Here is a 17,952-nt window from a genome sequence, read left to right on the forward strand (position 1 = left end):
CCCTCTTCATACTTTTCCCCGTTCGCCTCTCTGGATAGAAAGTCCCTACACCGGCTTAAGTCAATAGCAGATGCTGTGTTAAAGGAAAGCGGTATTAGTTTTTCTTTCAAATGGTAAGTTCTCGTGAAGTAATGCGGCCTCCGTGCATTACCCAGAATTCCCAAGGTCCCGCGTGGCGTGTTTCCGGTCTGCGTGCTGAGGCGGAGCCGCAGGCGAGGCTCCCGCGTTCACGAGCCTTTTCACCCCGCCCCGCCCCTGCAGGTCCTCGCCCCGTGCCCGCCCCCCCACCCCCCCCCGCGTCCGCCCCCCCCCCCCCCCCGCGCCCCTCAAAGTAATAGTTTCCTTGTATTTTATGATGGTAAGAAGAAAACTGCTTTCAAAAAAGTGCCTGCTCCTTGCAAAACTGATAGTAAGTACATAAATGTTTATAAAAGAAAGTTGAACTCACCACTCACCCACAATCTCATCACCCAGAAATAACAGTATTAACACCCTGCTATTTAAAATTGGGAGACTTCACCTAGGCACATAAAGTTTTGTTTTGTTTTGTTTTTAAAGACAGAAGTGTCTCATAGCGTTCCGGGTAAATTTAAATAATCATTTTTAATGGCTGTATGGATATAATTTGTTCAACCAGTCCCTAAATTGTTGGACTTTTAGGGTATTTACAGTTTTTTTACAGTTTTTCACATGTACAAATAATAGGAGATGTCATCAAAAGGAATGAAATCTCGCCATTCGTAATGATGTGGATGGAGCTAGAGTGTATTATGCTAAAGAAAATAAGAGAAAGACATGCCATATGATTTCACTCATAAGGAATTTAAGAATCAAAACAGATGAACAAAGAAAGGAGAAGGAGAGAAAAAAAGAAGAGAGAGGCAAACCATAAGAGACTCTTATCTGTAGAGAACAAACTGAAGGCTGCTGGAAGGAAGTAGATGGGGGATGGGCAAAATGGGTGATGGGTATTAAGCAGGGGACTTGTGATGAGTACTGGGTGTTAAATATTTATTTATTAATTTTGAGAGAGAGTGTGTGTGTGCAAGCAGGATAGGAGCAGAGAGAGAAAGAGAGAGAGAGAAAATCCAAAGCAGACTCCGTGCTCAGCACGGAGTACCATGAGGGGCTTGATCTCACTACCCTGGGATCATGGCCTGATCCTGATCGGAAATCAGGGGTGTGCTGCTAACTGACTAAGCCACCCAGGTGCCCTTGTTTTTGTTGTTATTGTTGTTTTTAGAGATTCGTTTATGACAGAGATAGTGAGAGAGGGAGAAGCAGGGTACTCGCTCAGTGGGGAGTCCAATATATGGGGCTCCATCCCAGGACGCTGGGATCACGACCAGAGCTAAAGGCAGCAGTTTAACCTACTGAGCTACCCAGGTTCCTCACCCAGGTGCCCTTGTACTGGGTGTTCTATGTAAGTGATGAATCACTAAATTCTGCTTCTGAAACCAGTATTACCCTAAATGTTAAATAACTAGAATTTAAATAAAAACTTAAAAAAAGAATAATACTCATTTTAAAAACTCTGCTAGATAATTATTCTCATAGATAAATCTGTACATATTTCTGATTATTTCCTTATAATAAATTCATGGAAATATCATTACTGGATGAAAGAAATACACTCTTTTTTTTTTTAAAGATTTTATTTATTTATTTGACAGGCAGAGATCACAAGTAGGCAGAGAAGCAGGCAGATAGAGAAAGAGGTGGAAGCAGGCTCCCTGCTGAGCAGAGAGCGGGATGCGGGACTTGATTCGAGGACCCTGAGATCATGACCTGAGCCGAAGGCAGAAGGCGGCTTTAACCCACTGAGCCACCCATGCGCCTCAAGGAATACACTCTTATAAGAAGAGTCTAGATGATGTTACCAGACTCTCCCCATGAAATATATTTATTACTTTTCTACCTGTGTCTTCAACTTCTTGCTAATCTTCAGTACTGTTAGGCTTTGAGATCTTTATCACCTTTTGAACATTTTTATCATCTTTGTCATCTTGTTTTAATTTACATTTTTATTGACTATAAAACAACATCATTCGTATATTTATTGGCTCTGTTTTTGTGCATTGCTCGTCAACTACTACTGGTTTAAAACTGAAGTATTTACATTTAAAAATTACAAGTGTTTTTGTATATCAGGAATATTAACCTTTGAATGAAATGTAATTACAAATATTACCATATTTTTAAAGATTTATTTATTTATTTCAGATAGAGAGAGAGCTTGAGAGAGCACAAGCAGTGGGGGGAGGGGTAGTGGGAGAAGCAGGCTCCCCACTGAGTAGGGAGCCCAATGTGGGGCACAATCCCAGGATCCCAGGATCATGACCTGAGTTGAAGGCAGATGCTTAACCAACTAAGCCACACATTATTACCATTTTTTTTTTTTCTTAAACGCAGCTACATCTTCCACCTTATAGACATGGTGGGGGTTCAGTTTAGAGAATTCAACTACGGGTATTGTTTTATTTTAAAGACTTCATTTATTTGACAGAGATCAGAAGTAGTCAGAGAGGCAGGCAGAGAGAGAGAGAGAGAGAAGGAAGCAGTCTCCCTGCTGAGCAGAGGGCCCAATACAGGGCTCCATCCCAGGACCCTGAGATCATGACCTGAGCTGAAGGCAGAGGCTTAACCCACTGAGCCACCCAAGTGCCCCATTATTACCATTTTTTAATATGGCCTATGTTGGTCATTTGCTGAAGGAGAGAAAAGTCTTACAAAAAGGAAGAACATATGTCAGATGGACTAACATAGCAAAGAATACAATTCATCTCTAAGTTATTTGTATGTCAAAAGTTTAAATTAAAATGCAAAAAAAATAGATCTTAAGAAAATGATACTAAAATTCATTTGAGAAAGTACAGTTGACCCTTGAATAACACAGATTTGAACTGCTTCCATCCACTTATATGTGGATTTTTTTTGATACAGTATAGTATTGTAAATGTATTTTCCTTATGATTTTCTTAATATTTTTCTCTGGCTTACTTTATTGTACAAAATATGTGTTAACAGTTTATGTTGTCAGTAAGGATAGTCAGTTTATTATTAATAAAGTTTTTTGGGGTGCCTGGGTGGCTCAATTTGTTAGGTATCCAACTTTTGACCTCAGCTCACGTCTTGATCTCAGGGTGGTGAATTCAGGCCCTCTGTTGGGCTCCACACTGGACATGGAGCCTACTTAAATAATAATAATAACAAAGTTTTGGGGAAGTCAAGAGTTACGTGTGGATTTTCTACTTGGGAGGGGTTGGTGCCCCTAATTCCTGTGTTGTTCAAGAGACAACTGTAAATGGTCATAACTGTTTTTTTTTTTTTTTTAAGATTTTATTTGTTTATTTGTCAGAGAGACAGAGGAGAGAGTGAGGGCACAAGCAGGGGGAATGGCAGGCAGAGGGAGAAGCAGGCTCCCTGCTGAGCAAGGAGCTTGATGTGCACTGATTCCAGAATCCTAGGATCATGACCTGAGCCAAAGGCAGAGACTTAACTGGATGAGCCACCCAGGAGTCCCTGGTCATAGCTTTCTTTCTTTCTTTCTTTCTTTCTTTTTTTTTTCCTGGTCATAACTTTCAATGAAACTTACTTAGAAGGGGGAGAGGGAAGTGGAGTAGAGGAGAATGGACTCTCCTGACATGATTTGTACACTAAATATAAAGATAACTAGGAATACAAGAAAAAATATGTGGTAAGGTTATATAAAGTGTATACCATAAAATTATGCACAATTTTGTACTATGTAAAAACTCAGTATATGTAGAATTAATCAGAATCAGAACCCATAAGTAAGTAAAACAAGTAGAAGTTTAAGGTGATGGGATTTTTTTTTTAAAGATTTTGTTTATTTATTTGAGGGGCGCCTGGGTGACTCAGTGGGTTAAGCCTCTGCCTTCGACTCAGGTCATGATCTCAGGGTCCTGGGATCAAGTCCCGCATCGGGCTCTCTGCTCAGCAGAGAGCCTGCTTCCTCCTCTCTCTCTGCCTGCCTCTCTGCCTACTTGTGATCTCTCTCTGTCAAATAAATAAATAAAGTCTTAAAAAAAAAATAACATGAAGCAAAACGCCAGCCTAAGAACTACAACATTACCAGTAACTTGCATCAGTCTATGTTCTCTTCCCATTCTACTCTGTGTCATCCTTGCCATAGATACAGTGTTTCATTGTCTCTTTTATAGTGACTTTAAACTTACTTTATCAAATTAGAAGAGTTGTGATTTTGATTGAAATTGCATTAATTTTTTGGATTAATTTAGGGAAAATGGGCATATTATAAAAATAACTCTGTAGGTTTTTTTTTAGTGCTGTTTGTGTTTTTTAATCTACAGAACTCGATTGTTACCATCCTCATTTTACAGATGAGGAAATTCATGCATAGATTACTTGTTGAGGTCAGGAAACAGAGCCTGTGCTCTTTACCTCTATGTCATATTGCCTCTCCACAATATGGAATCTGCTCATCTGTAACAGACATGCCCTTCAGCTTGTCCGTACTACTCCCTCATATCCCAGTATGCATCTTTATCTTCTATTAATGAGTAGATGCCTACTTGACCCTCCCCTCCTCTGCTATAGCTGATTAGACTAGCAGGTTGGTAGAAAGCTGGTCCAATCAGATTGTTTCTCCCAGAAATTTGCAATTAGTCTTACCTGGTCTCTTGACCTAGAAAATGATGACACAAAGGTAAAGCAGGGAGAGAGGTTTGACCCACAGATAGGTATCGTAAAGAAAGTGGGCCCTGAGAGGCAGTCAGGAGAGAAGCAGAGCTAAGAAGCCGGAAGAGGGTGTCAGGGCAGCTGCCTGGGATTCTGGGGCTTTCCATGGCCTGGTTTGCCCCTACTAAGACCTTGTTACCCTTTCTGCTCTTGGGGATTTATACAAGGTATCTCTCTTCCTTCAAATAAACTTCTTTCACTTTAAATTCACCTGATTACTTTTCCTTTTGAAACCAATTATGCCATCTAAAAACATGGCCCCTTGATTTACCCATTTTCTTTTGGTTTCCCAGTAGCATTTTCTTTACATAAGTCCTGCACATTTCAGGGCACCTGGGTGGCTCAGTCGTTGAGCGTCTGCATTCAGCTCAGGTCATGATCCCAGGGTCCTGGGATAAAGCCCCACATCAGGCTCCCTGCTCAGTGGGAAACCTGCTTCTCCCTGTCCCTCTCCCACTCCCCCTGCTTGTGTTCCCTCTCTTGCTGAGTCTCTCTCTGTCAAATAAATAAATAAAATATTTTTAAAAATCCTGCACATTTCTTGTTCAGTTCATTCCCACATATATTTTAGTTGTTTTTTGCTCTTTATAATGATAATATGTTTACTGCTGTTCCCTTTACATCTTAATCTATAAAAATTTTACTTTCATCAGCTGAGACTGCTAGATGTCAGTGGTTTGTAAATGTGAATTAGTCTTTTAAATGCATTTTGAAATAGTGTTCCTACTAAATATATTTTTTAGTTCTATACTTTAAATTGTTCTGCTTATGACTCATGTGAGGATGATGATGATTCATCTGATGGAAATGAGCCATAAGGATCCCAAGAAGTATAGCATTTCCTGTAAACTGATTTAAAAAGTCTCACATATGAATAAGAAACATGGAGTTTTCAACAATGTTTAGCTGATATTAAAACAGATAAAACAAGGAAAGCACTTTTCAATAAGACTACTTTTTCAGATACAAAATAATAAATATAGGGTATTATTTGGGTACATATTTTGCATATAGTAGATAAAAAAATAGAGAGTAAGAGAAATCGATATCTCATACTTAATATAGGCATTCTCCTTTATCTAAAACCCTTGGGCCAGATGTGTTTCAGAACTCAGAATTATTAGGATTTTAGACAGGAATATAATGCACATACCATATTTTCTGTAATACCTCAGTGGGTGTGGAGTAGCATCTTATAATGAAACATATTAATATTCATGCCAATAAGAATGCATTAGTATTAACCCTAAGTATGATAAAATAAAGGCTATATAATCTATATAATATCTGCATATATATAGATTATATATCAGGTCAGATTTGCTGCTAAATGAGTTTGCCTTAGCCTTGTGAAAAACTTTAGGTTTCTAAAGCTTATCTGGATTTTGGAATTTCAGGTAATGATTTACAGACCTATGCAAGCAAATATGTTCAGATTTCAACAACTGGCCAGCTCTGGGGGTCAGTGAAAGACTTCTTTGAAGTCCTGGCTGTGTTAGATAGTCCTGTGATTTGGGATGTTTAGTCTGAAGGCAAAGAAGTACATTTTTAGAAGAACAAAATAGATTTTGAAATGATTATTGAAAAAGTAATGGGTAAAATATCTTAACTTGTATTCTCTTTTTTTTTTTCCCCTAAGATTTTGCTTATTTATTTGAGAAAGAGAGAGAGAGTGGGGAGAGTGGAAGACAAAGAGGGAAAATCTTAAGCAGACTTTGTGCTGAGCCCAGAGCTTGGAGCCTAGAGTAGGACTCCATCCCAGGATCCTCAGATCATAACCTGAGCCAAAACCAAGAGTCAGACACTCAGTGCTCAACATACTGAGCCACCCAGATGGCCCATTAACTTGCATGCTGAGCTTTGTCATCAGTCATTATTTCAGTGTGTGATGTTTTAGTTGAAAAGAATTGCAATAAGCACTAATAGTTCCTAGAAAATCTTAACTTAAAAAATTGCTGTATTTTTCCTTCAACTTATCAATGAAGGGATCCTTTTTTTTTTTAATGTTTAAAAATTTTTTTTCAGTGTTCCAAGAATTGAACGGATCCTTGATGTTTTTATTTCTACCACATAGACTCCTTTCCTTCTAAATATCCTCTGACTATGATGGTACTGTTTCAGTCGATTCTTTTTTAAAGTACCCAGATTAAGTAACCTATTCAGTCATCATACACATTGAGTGCCTACTCTGTGTCAAACAGTGCGAGGTGCTGAGGATACAGGCTGGTAGTAGAGAAGCACACATAAATAGGATACTGTAATATCGTGAGATAAGTGATGTGATAGGGTAAGTACAGTGTGCCAGGGAACACCCTGTTCTGGGGTGAAAGAAGGACTGAAGGTTAAGTAAAATATTAGGCAAGTGAATGGGGGAGGGAAATAAAAAATGTTCTAACAGGGATTTTCAAAGTGTTATTGGTTCATGGACCAGCAACATCAACATTCACCTGGGAACTTGTCAAAAATTCAGGTTCTTAGGCCCTATCACAGATCTACTTAATCAAAAACTTGGGGTAAAAGCTAACAATCTGTGTTTTTTTTTTTAAAGATTTTTATTTATTTATTTGACAGACAAAGATCACAAGTAGGCAGAGAGGCAGGCAGAGAGAGAGGAGGAAGCAGGCTCGCCTCGAGCAGGGAGCCCGATGCGGAGCTCGATCCCAGGACTCTGGGATCATGACCTGAGCTGAAGGCAGAGGCTTTACTCCACTGAGCCACCCAGGTGCCCCAACAATCTGTGTTTTAATAAGCTTGACCATCTAGGGCACCTGGGTGGCTCAGTTGGTTAAGCCTCCGACTCTTGGTTTCAGTTTAGGTCATAATCTCCTGGTCCTGAGATCAAGTGCCCCATCAGGCTCCATCCTCAATGTGGAGTCTACTTGAGATTGTCTCCCTCTCCCTCTGTCCCTACCCCTGCCTGCTCTCTCACTTTCTCACTCTCTCTCTCACACACACACACACTCATTCCCTCTCAAATAAGTAAATAAAAAGTAAAATCTTTTTTTTTTAAGATTTTATTTATTTATTTGACAGACAGAAATCACAAGTAGACAGAGAGGCAGGCAGAGAGAGAGGGAAGCAGGCTCCCTGCTGAGCAGAGAGTCCGATGCGGGACTCGATCCCACGACCCTGAGATCATGACCTGAGCCGAAGGCAGCGGCTTAACCCACTGAGCCACCCAGGCACCCAAAAAGTAAAATCTTAAAACAAAAACCAAAACCTGACCATCCAAGTGATTCTCATGTACACCAAAGTTTGAGAACCCACTGTTCTAAACAGCAAATGTGATAAAACAAGAGTGTATAGGCGATCTCGCCATAAATGAGGTCTGTATGGGATTCGGGTAGCAGAGTAGGGGGTGTCATGGACGTGCCAGATGAGATTGCAAAGGTGAGCATGCTTCATTTGGGGTCTTTTAGGCTATGTTAAAGAGTTTGGACTTCATTTATTCAACAAATATTTATACTATGTCTACATTAAGGGTATAATGTGCAAAACGGATTCCCTGCTGTCAGGGAACTTAGCAATAAATATATATGTTAGGTGGTAAAAAAAAATGCTATGACACAACAACTTGGATGAATCTCCAGAGAATTGTGCTGACTAGAAAAAGGCAACCCCGAAAGGTTAATACTGTATAATTCCATTTATATAACATTCTTGAAATAACAAAACTATAGAAATGGAGAACAGATTAGTGGTTGCCAGGGGTTACAGCTGGGGTGGAGGTTGGAGGGAAGTGGGTGTGGCTCTAAAAGAGTGACAAAAGCCCTGTGGTGATGGAACTGTGGAAATGTTCTGTATCAATGTCAGTATCCAGTCGGGATACTGTACTATAGCTTTATAAAATGTGACCATTGGAGGAAACTGAGTAAAGAATATGCATAATCTATCTGTATTATTTCTTACAACTGTCTATGAATCTACAATGTTTCAAAATAAAGTTGTTGGGTTTTTTAAAAGATTTTATTTATTTATTTGACAGAGACAGAGAGTACAAGCAGGGAAGTGGCAGGCAGAGGGAGAGGAGAAGCAGTCCCCTCACTGAGCAGAGAGCCTGACACAGGTCTTGATTCCAGGACCCTGGGATCATGACCTGAGCCTAAGGCAGATGGTTAATCAACTGGGCCATCCAGGTGCCCCAAGAAAGTGTGTTTTTTTTTTTTTTTAGTGTTATAAATCAGGATAGGGGACTGAAAGAGATGAGAGGATTTATTTTATTTGGGATATTTAGGAAAAGCCTAGCTGATAAAGGAAGTTAGAGAATAACATATGAATATCTGGAAAATATTCAAAGTATAAAGGCCATGAGAATATGCTTGGTGTGGGTAAGGAATAGCAAGGACACCATTGCAGATAGAGTGGGGTGAGCAAGGACAGCAATGGGAAATGAAATCAGAGAGTTGATATAGATGGTGGTTGTAGAGACAGATCGGATTCGGGCTTATAGGTCACAATTAAAGACTTTTCATTCTGAGTAAAATGGGAAGCTATAGAATAGTTTGAAGCAGAAAAGTAACAATCGAATTTACATTTTTAAAAAAATTTATTTGAGAGGGAGAAAGAGAGAGGGTGAAGCAGGCTCCCTGCTTAGCAGAGAGCCTGATGGAGGACTCCATCCCAGGACCCTGGGATCATGACCTGAGCCAAAGGCAGACGCTTAACTGACTGAGCCACCCAGGTGCCCTCAAATTTACATTTTAAAAATATCACTTCACTAGGTAAAAAACTGAGTGGCGGGAACATGAGATTATGTGGGTTTGGACTAAGGGGGCAGAAGGTTAGTGGTTTAGTTTTGGGCTTGTTGAGGTGCCTACAGATATCTCAGTGGCGATATTATATAGCCTATTGGACATGTAAACGTGTCTGGAGTTTGGGTGGGAGTTGGGCTAGAAATATGAATTTAGCAGGCAATAGCATATAGGTATTTAAAGTTATGGTCTGGTGCTCGCTTCGGCAGCGCATATACTAAAGTTATGGTCTGGATGAGAACTCCAACAATGTGTGTGTATATAGATTGGGAAGAGAAGAGGATATCTACTTTTTAAAGGTTGGGAAGATAAAGGAGAACTCTACAAAGAATGCAGAGAAGAAAAGGACATTGAGATAGGAGAAAAACTGCGGGGGGCGGGGGGAGGGTATCTTGGTATTTCAGGAAGAAAAGAACAACTAATAGAATGAAGTAAGAAATGAGATTTATCCTTTAGATTTGACTGCACGGAAGTCATTGGTGATTTTGGTAAGTGCAGTTTTGATGACAGTAGGAGGAAGACCTGATTGGAGTGAGCTCAAGAGAGAAAGGAGAATCACTAGAAATTAAATATAGGCAGTGCTTTGGAAGAATTTTGATCACAGGAAAGGAGGTGCAAAGAGAAAGTAGCTTTATCCTATGAACAATGGGGGAGTTAATGAGCTCTTGGTGTCCCCCCTTTCAAGGACAGTTTAAAGTATTTGATATGACTAGGCACCTGACTGGCTCAATAGAAAGAGCATGTGACTCTTGATCTTGGTGGTCGTGAGTGTGAGACCCGTATTGGATGTAGAGATTACTAAAAAACTAAACTTCAAAAGTAATACATACATACATACATAAAACACTTGATATGACTGCTTCATTAATGTGTCTTTATTAGCTATTACATTGGGAGAGATTATGCTAGCTAACATCTTTATGTACAGTGAAAATGTCATCAAAAGTCAGTAACTCACTAAAGACTATTGGATATCAGATTTTGGTTGTCTGCTTTAAGTAATAAGATTTGTTTTTTATCTGTGAGTGTTCATATACATATACATTTATACATATATGTATATACACATTAAATATATGTACTATATAGGTATATAGTGTGTGTGTGTGTGTGTGTGTGGTGTGTGTATGGATACAAATACACACACATATATTTGCTAAAAAAGATATTTATAGTCCCTTTCATGTAGGTTAGACTTAAAATACTCCTTGGTTCCAGAGAGAAATAGAGAAGTGGAACCAATTTTAGTAATTTTTTTTTCTTAGGAAGGAAGAGAGAGAAGGGGGGTGGGGGAGGAGAGGCAGAGGGAGAGAGAGAATCTTAAATGGGCTCCACACCTGACTTAGGGCTTGATCTCACAACTCTGAGATCATGGCCTGAGTGGAAATCAAGAATCAGACACTTAGCCAACTGAGTCCCAGTAGGTGTTTTCTAAATTACATAATTCTATTATTGGTTAGAATTCTGCTTTTAATGGACTAGTCTCTTAAAAGGTACAGACATAAAAACTAGAGGTAGGAGGAAGGGAAGGAGGGATCCTGTGGGAGGAAGGGAGGATCATTCTCTTGTGAGGCAGGAGTTTTGGACATTTCTGCCATGTGGGCTGAATAGTATATAAGCCAGTTTTCAGAGAAAATAGTTATATGTAACATTTACCAAAGATGTACTGTCAAACTACAAGGCTCTGTGCAGAGAGGTAACCTGCCCAAAGCCCTACAGCCTATAAGAAGTAGAATCAGGCAGTCTAGGTCAGGAACCTAAGAGTTTCACCATCAGTCTCAGCAGATAAACAGAAAAAAATGGCAGCAGTACTGCTTAAAATTGCCTAAGCGGAAAGCAAAAAGGGAAGTAATCATAAAGACAGCAAACCTGGGTGCCTCCTGGGATTCAAGAGCAGGACCCGAACAAAGTCTCTGGAAGGACTGAGTTGGTGATTCATCAGGAAGCAGGTAGGATGTTCTAATTCCCAAATGGCAGACTCCGTATGTACTTCAAGTGGTATATGTTTCGGGCTTCTACAAATAAAATGTTTTATCTTCAATTAGGTTCTTTTCCATAAATGTACAACAGCATACAATAGGCAAAATAACATATAAAAGCATAGCCTTTCATCAAGTGTAAGAGAAGCAGCACAGCACCGTCCTAGGTCCCTAAAGATTTGGGTTTTGTTCATTCATAAATGCTCATGGAAACTTTTGGGAGTGATGGATATGTTTGATATATTTAATGCCTTGATTGTGGTGTTAGTTTCACAGATGTGTACATATGTCAGAACTTAACGCTTTAAATATGTGCAGTTTACTGTAAATCATTTTTACCTCACCAAAGTTGTTTAAGATAGTGACTGAGTGCCCACAGGGTTGCTGGCACCAGGCTACAGAGAATATAGGCAGAACCCCATCCCTCAAAGGACTTTTACTCAAGTGTGGGGCCCGGGCATGGAAGCACACAAGTCACAGAGGAACAGAGAGAGGCTGTAACATAGAGAATCATGTGCTTTGCCTCCATTTCCTTATCACATCTGTTCCCCTACCTCAAAGGATATAGTAAAAATCCAATGAAAGCACTTTGTGACAAATGCTCTAAAAATATAAAGGGGTTGTTTTCAAAACAGGATGATTTTTTAAAGATTTTATTTATGTATTTGACAGAACACAAGCCGGGAGAAAGACAGGCAAAGGGAGAGGGAGAAACAGGCTTTCTGCTGAGTGGGGAGCCTGATGCGGGGCTCAGTCCCAGGACCCTGGAATCATGACCTGAGCCGAAGACAGACGCTTAGCCCACTGAGCCACCCAGACACCCCAAAAACCAAGATGATTCCAGTTAAACAACTTATTTAGAATCCTTGATGAGCCATTTTTCAAATAATGCCAATATAAAGTAATTACTGAAGGTGTTATATCTACACCCAAAGTAATAAAAAATAGTCAGACTTGACTTTGCCATTATTATCACGGTAATTTCATTTGTGTGACTTTAGGTAAGTGACTTCTTCTCTAAGCCATCTTTATAAAATGGAAATATTAAAATGGACCTCCAGGGTAGTTGTGAGAATTAAATGAAATAATGTATGTTAACTGTTTAATATGGAGCAATAATGAAAAGTACACCTGATTTGAATTTTTTAAAGAAAAACTATTCATTCCTTTTGAACTAGTTCACATCTAATATTTTCTCTTTCATTAAGCTATTTGTACACATAGGGAATTTTTCATAATAAGTTTTACTCCATAACAATATCACAGTAATTCCAAATTTGTTTCTGTCTTATTGTAGTTGTAGGTTGGAGGATAGAAAAGATGGAGAGTTGGATAAATTTGGTTGTCACCCTGCAGTCCTTGAGTAATTCAGTCTGTTTTTATCCCACTTCGATGGCTCCAAATAATTATGGGATGATAGTTTTATATGTCCTGTTTGAGGTTTATTTGGTCCCTCTGATTGTTGCCTTTGATAGTGGAAGAAATACTGATAAGGTCAGTTAGGGTGAAGAAATAATGTATACTCAACTCAGGCCATTAGTTCCTCCTACTTCAGTGGCTGATCCATAAAATGAGGTAAGGAATACAATTTTATTTTTATTTTCTCTATTTAAATTCAATTAGCCAACATATAGTACATCATGAGTTTCAGATATAGTATTCAGTAATTCATCAGTTGCATATAACACTGCAATTTTATGTTTAAACTTTTTTTCAATGGACTTTTTTTTTATTGAGGTATAGTTGACATACAATGTTATATTAGTTTCAGGCATATAACATAGTGACTTGACAATTCTATACACATTAAGCTATGCTCACTAAGGTAAGTATAGTTATAATACATTATTATAATATTATTGGTGGTATTCATCATGCTGTACTTTTCATCCCCATAACTTACTTATTTTATAACTGGAAGTTTGTACCTCTTAATCCCCTTTACCCATCCCCCTAAACTCTTCCCCTCTGGCAGCCACCAGTTTATTCTCTGTATTTATGATTCTGTTTCTGTTTGTTCATTTGTTTTGTTTTTTAGATTCCACATATAAGTGAAGTCATATGGTATTTGTCCTTCTCTGATCTATTTTACTTAGCATAATACTCTCTAGGTCCATCCTTCTTATCCTGAAAGGCAAGATTTCATTCTTTTTTAAAAAATTTTATTTATTTATTTGATAGACAGAGATTACAAGTAGTCAGAGAGGCAGGCAGGGAGAGAAGAGGAAGCAGGCTACCCGCTGAGCAGACAGCCTGATGTGGGGCTCGATCCCAGGACCCTGAGACCATGACCTGAGCCAAAGGCAGAGGTATTAACCCACTGAGCCACCCAGGCGCCCCGATTTCATTCTTTTTTATGGCTGAGTAATATTCCATTAAATATAATCCTATATATATCTATATGTATTACATCTTCTTTATCCATTTATCTATTGATGGACACTTAGGTTGCTTCAGAGTCTTTGTTCATGCTGTTTCCTCTGCCTGGAATGCCCTTCTCCTTGAATGATTAGCATCCTTTGGATTCAGTTTGTGATTTATCTCCTTATTCATTTACTGAATGCCTGCTACATTCCAGGCATGTTCTAGATGCTAAGGAGAGAGCAGTGAAGCAAAGAGACCTCTCCTAAGTACCCAAATGAAGCCCTCTTCCCCATTATTATCCTCCTTCCATCCTTGTTTGTGTCCCTTTTTAGTACTCACTGCAGTTTGCAGCTATTTTACTTCTTTGCTCGTCTGCTTCTCCCTCAACTGAAATACAAGTTCCATGATGGCTGGGGCCTTATCCATTTGTTTGTATCCCCCATGCCTGGGATGTGGTAGGTCTCAATAGACACTAAATGAGGAATCATCAGCATCTAAAGAAATTTTACAATGTCATCTGCTAAGAACTAAAGCTAAAGAAGATGTGAATTATGTTTAGTGCAGATTCAATATAGAAAATTAGTAGTTTAAAAAAATGAGTAATCTATAGCAAAGTCCTAGCTCATAATAAATGCCCATCAAGATAATATTTGAATATATAAATGAATGAATAAGTTTGAATTTATTGCCATAAGTCCCATATGGGACATTTGTAATAACTTGAATACCAACCAGTATTTTTTTTTTCATCTCACCTGATTTGATCTCATTTAATGTTCAAATTCTTGGCCAAGGAGCCAGCAAGTGCAATAATTCCCTTTAATAAACCCGTAAATTTATTTTCTATGGTACTTTTTTTTTAAGATTTTATTTTAAGGTTATCTCTACATTCAATGTGGGGCTCGAATTTACAACCCCGAGATCAAGAGTCACATGGTCCACCAACTGAGCCAGACAGGTGTCCCTTCTATGTTTGTTTTTTTTTAAAGTAGGCTCTACTGGGTGATGGACACTGGGGAGGGTTTGTATTGTAATGAGCACTGATATTATATAAGACTGATGAATCACAGACCTGTACCCCTGAAGCCAATAATACATTATATGTTAATTTAATTTTTTTTTAAAGTAAAAAAAAAGAAGAAAGTAGGCTGTATGCCCAGTGTGGAGTCCAACATAGGACTTGTACTCATGACCCTGAGGTCAAGACCTGAGCTGAAATCAAGAGTGGGATGCTTAACTGACTGAGCCACCCAGGCGACCTGAAAATCACCATTTTACAGCTATCTTAGTGATAACTGATTCAGACTATATTCAAGGATACTAAGGCAATTGGGCAAAAGACTCGAGCACAGAATATTCACACAATCTTACATTTACTCCACTGATCAGGTATTAATTAATTAGCACATATAAAGATAAAGAGATAAATGAATCATCAAAATTTTATGGAAAACTAACCCCCATGTAAGAAGAGCACTGAATTTGGGGCACCTGGGTGGCTCAGTTGGTTAAGCATCTGCCTTCAGCTCAGGTCCTGATCCTAGGGTCCTGGGATTGAGTCCTGTGTCGGGCACTCTGATAAATGGGGAGCTTGCTTCGCCCTCTCCCTCTGCCTGCTGCTCTTCCTGCTTGTGCTCTCTCTCTTTTTCTCACTCTGTCAAATAAGTAAAAATCTTAAAAAAAAAAAAAAAGGCACTGAATTCAACAAATGGAACTAAGCTCTCAAGAGAGTTGATACAGCAAACAAAAGGACTCTGGGTGAGGAAACGAAATTAGTATTTTTAGTGTGTTGTGAAAGAATTCTTCAGCCACATCAAAGAGTCAGTTTGAAATCTAGGAAATTAAATTTTTGGTTTTTGAAATAAATCAGTAGAAGGTTTATTAATAGAAGAGAGGTGGCTGAAGAATAAATTAGTGAGTGGCGGGTTGAGGCCAAGGAATTCTCCTTCAGTGCATTTCAAAATAGATCTGAAAATTTAAATATTCATTTATAGAAACACTAGAAAAGAGAAAGGAGAGCATGTAGAGGAGAAAATAAAGTAACGATAAAAGTAGATTGCTCAGAGTTTAAGAAAGATACAAGTCAGGGGCTAAGAGGATGGGCAAACTGGGTGAAGGGGAATGGGAGAAACAGGTCTCCAGTTATGGAATGAAAAAGTCTTGGTGATAAAAGGTACAGCCTAGGGCATATAGTCAGGCATTGTAAACGATGTCATATGGTGACAGATGGTAGCTACACTTGTGGTGAGCATAGTATAAGGTATAGACTTGTCAAATCACTCTGTTGTACTCTTGAAACTAACGTAACATTGCATGTCAAACTATTTCAGTGAGAAAAAGAAAAGCTACAAATCTTCAAATTGAAAATGTTAACCAAGATGAATGAAGTAGAACCAACACCTAGACTTGTCATAGTGAAATTTTAGAAAACTAGGAATAAGGATCAAATCCTAAAAGCTTCCAAAGGGGTAAACAGGTTAAGCTTAAAGGAATGCAAATCATGGCATCAGGTTTCTCATTGACAGCACTGCTGGAAGATGATGGAATGGTATCTTGAAAGATGTGGGGGAAAATGATACTGAGAAAAACTAGGTTTTAAGTAGAAGTATAAAATAAAATTTCTTTTGTATACCCAAAGGTCCAGAAATTTTACCTCCTACAGATCTTTGTTGAAATAATTAGTTGAGAATGTACTTTAGCAAAGTGAACAATGAATCCAAGAAAAAGGAAGATGTAGGATTGTGAAAGGGAGAGTGGGTAGGCTTAAGGTATAGTGTGTTCTAAGTTACTGCTAATTACCCTGTATCCAGAGCCTCCAAGGCCACATCAAATAGGACACATTCCAATCCTAGATGATACTTAGGATGTTCATCACCAAAAAGTTTCTCTTTTATAAAGATAATTAAAAATTTTGTTGGATGTAAAGGACTCTTCCAACTTAGAACAAAATTCAAATATGGCTTTACTCTATTGTTTTTTATAGGATTAGAATTAAGGTCACATTTGCTGTGAAAATAATTACATGATACTGTGCTCATTACTGCATTTTGCCAGTTGTAAAAGTTTGCATTAAAAGGTTGTTCTTTTGGGACAGCACAGGAAATGCTTTATTTCTTTTGGGTTGTTCTTTTGGGAGCCACTTGGGTGGCTCAGTGGGTTAAGCCTCTGCCTTCTGCTCAGGTCATGATCTCAGGGTCCTGGGATTGAGCCCTGTATCAGCCTCTCTGCTCAGGGAAGCCTGTTTCTCCCTCTCTCTCTGCCTGCCTCTCTGCCTACTTGTGATCTCTCTCTCTCTGTTAATTAAATAAATAAAATCTTAAAAAAGAAAAAGGCTGTTCTTTCTTAAGAGGCATATAAAGTTGGGAACTGGTATAGCAAAGTGTTCTGTGAAGTCAGACCTATCTGGGTTTGAATTACAACTCTGTGATTTCATCTTGAGAAAAATCCTTTCTGAACCTTGGTTTATTCACGTATAACAATCATAAGATCTCCCTCTCAGGTTTGTGTAAGTATTTAAGAAGTTAAAATATGTAAAGTAGTATAGTGTGCCAAGAATTTCAACCCTCGTTGCACATTAGAATCATGGTGGGGCTTTTAGAAACTATAGATATTCAAGCCTCGCCCCTAGAGATTTAGTTTCAGTAGGTTTCAGGTTGATATATTTTACATTTTCAAAAAATTGAAGTGTAATTAATATGCAGTGTTATATTGGTCTCAGGTATATAATGATTTAATAATTGTATATATTCTATACATGCTCAGCACTCATCACAATAAGTGTACTCTTAATCCTCTTTATCTATTTCAATCATTCCCCCACTGACCTCCCCTCTGGCAACCACCAGTTTGTTCTATGTATTGAAGAGTCTGTTTTTTTTATCTCTTTTTTCTTTGTTTTCTTAAATTCCACATATGAGTGAAATTATATGGTATTTGTCTTTTTCTGTCTGACTTATTTCACTTAGCATAATACCCTTTAGGTCATGTTGTTGCAAATGGCAAAATCTTATTCTTTTTTATGGCGAGGAAATATTCCATTTTATGTATATACCACAACTTCTTTATTCATCTGTGGATGGACACTTGGATTCCTTCCATAACATGCCTATTGTAAATAATGCTGCAATAAACATAGG

At 38.5% G+C, this 17,952-nt stretch overlaps 1 long non-coding RNA gene across 1 annotated transcript in view; it reads left to right on the forward strand.

Annotated features, from left to right (window-relative positions):
* Window positions 1-321: 321 nt before the first annotated feature.
* The window catches only part of LOC116877228, a 43,616-nt gene continuing 25,985 nt past the window's right edge, over window positions 322-17,952 (forward strand). Inside the window, exons 1-2 of the long non-coding RNA XR_004384584.1 lie at window positions 322-409; window positions 11,256-11,422. This is a non-coding gene — a long non-coding RNA (uncharacterized LOC116877228). The remainder of the gene's footprint in view (window positions 410-11,255; window positions 11,423-17,952) is intronic.

The sequence above is a fragment of the Lontra canadensis genome, unplaced genomic scaffold (genome assembly GCF_010015895.1).
Source record: "Lontra canadensis isolate GAN:19392208 unplaced genomic scaffold, GSC_riverotter_1.0 scaffold50, whole genome shotgun sequence".
Lineage (NCBI taxonomy): Eukaryota > Metazoa > Chordata > Mammalia > Carnivora > Mustelidae > Lontra > Lontra canadensis.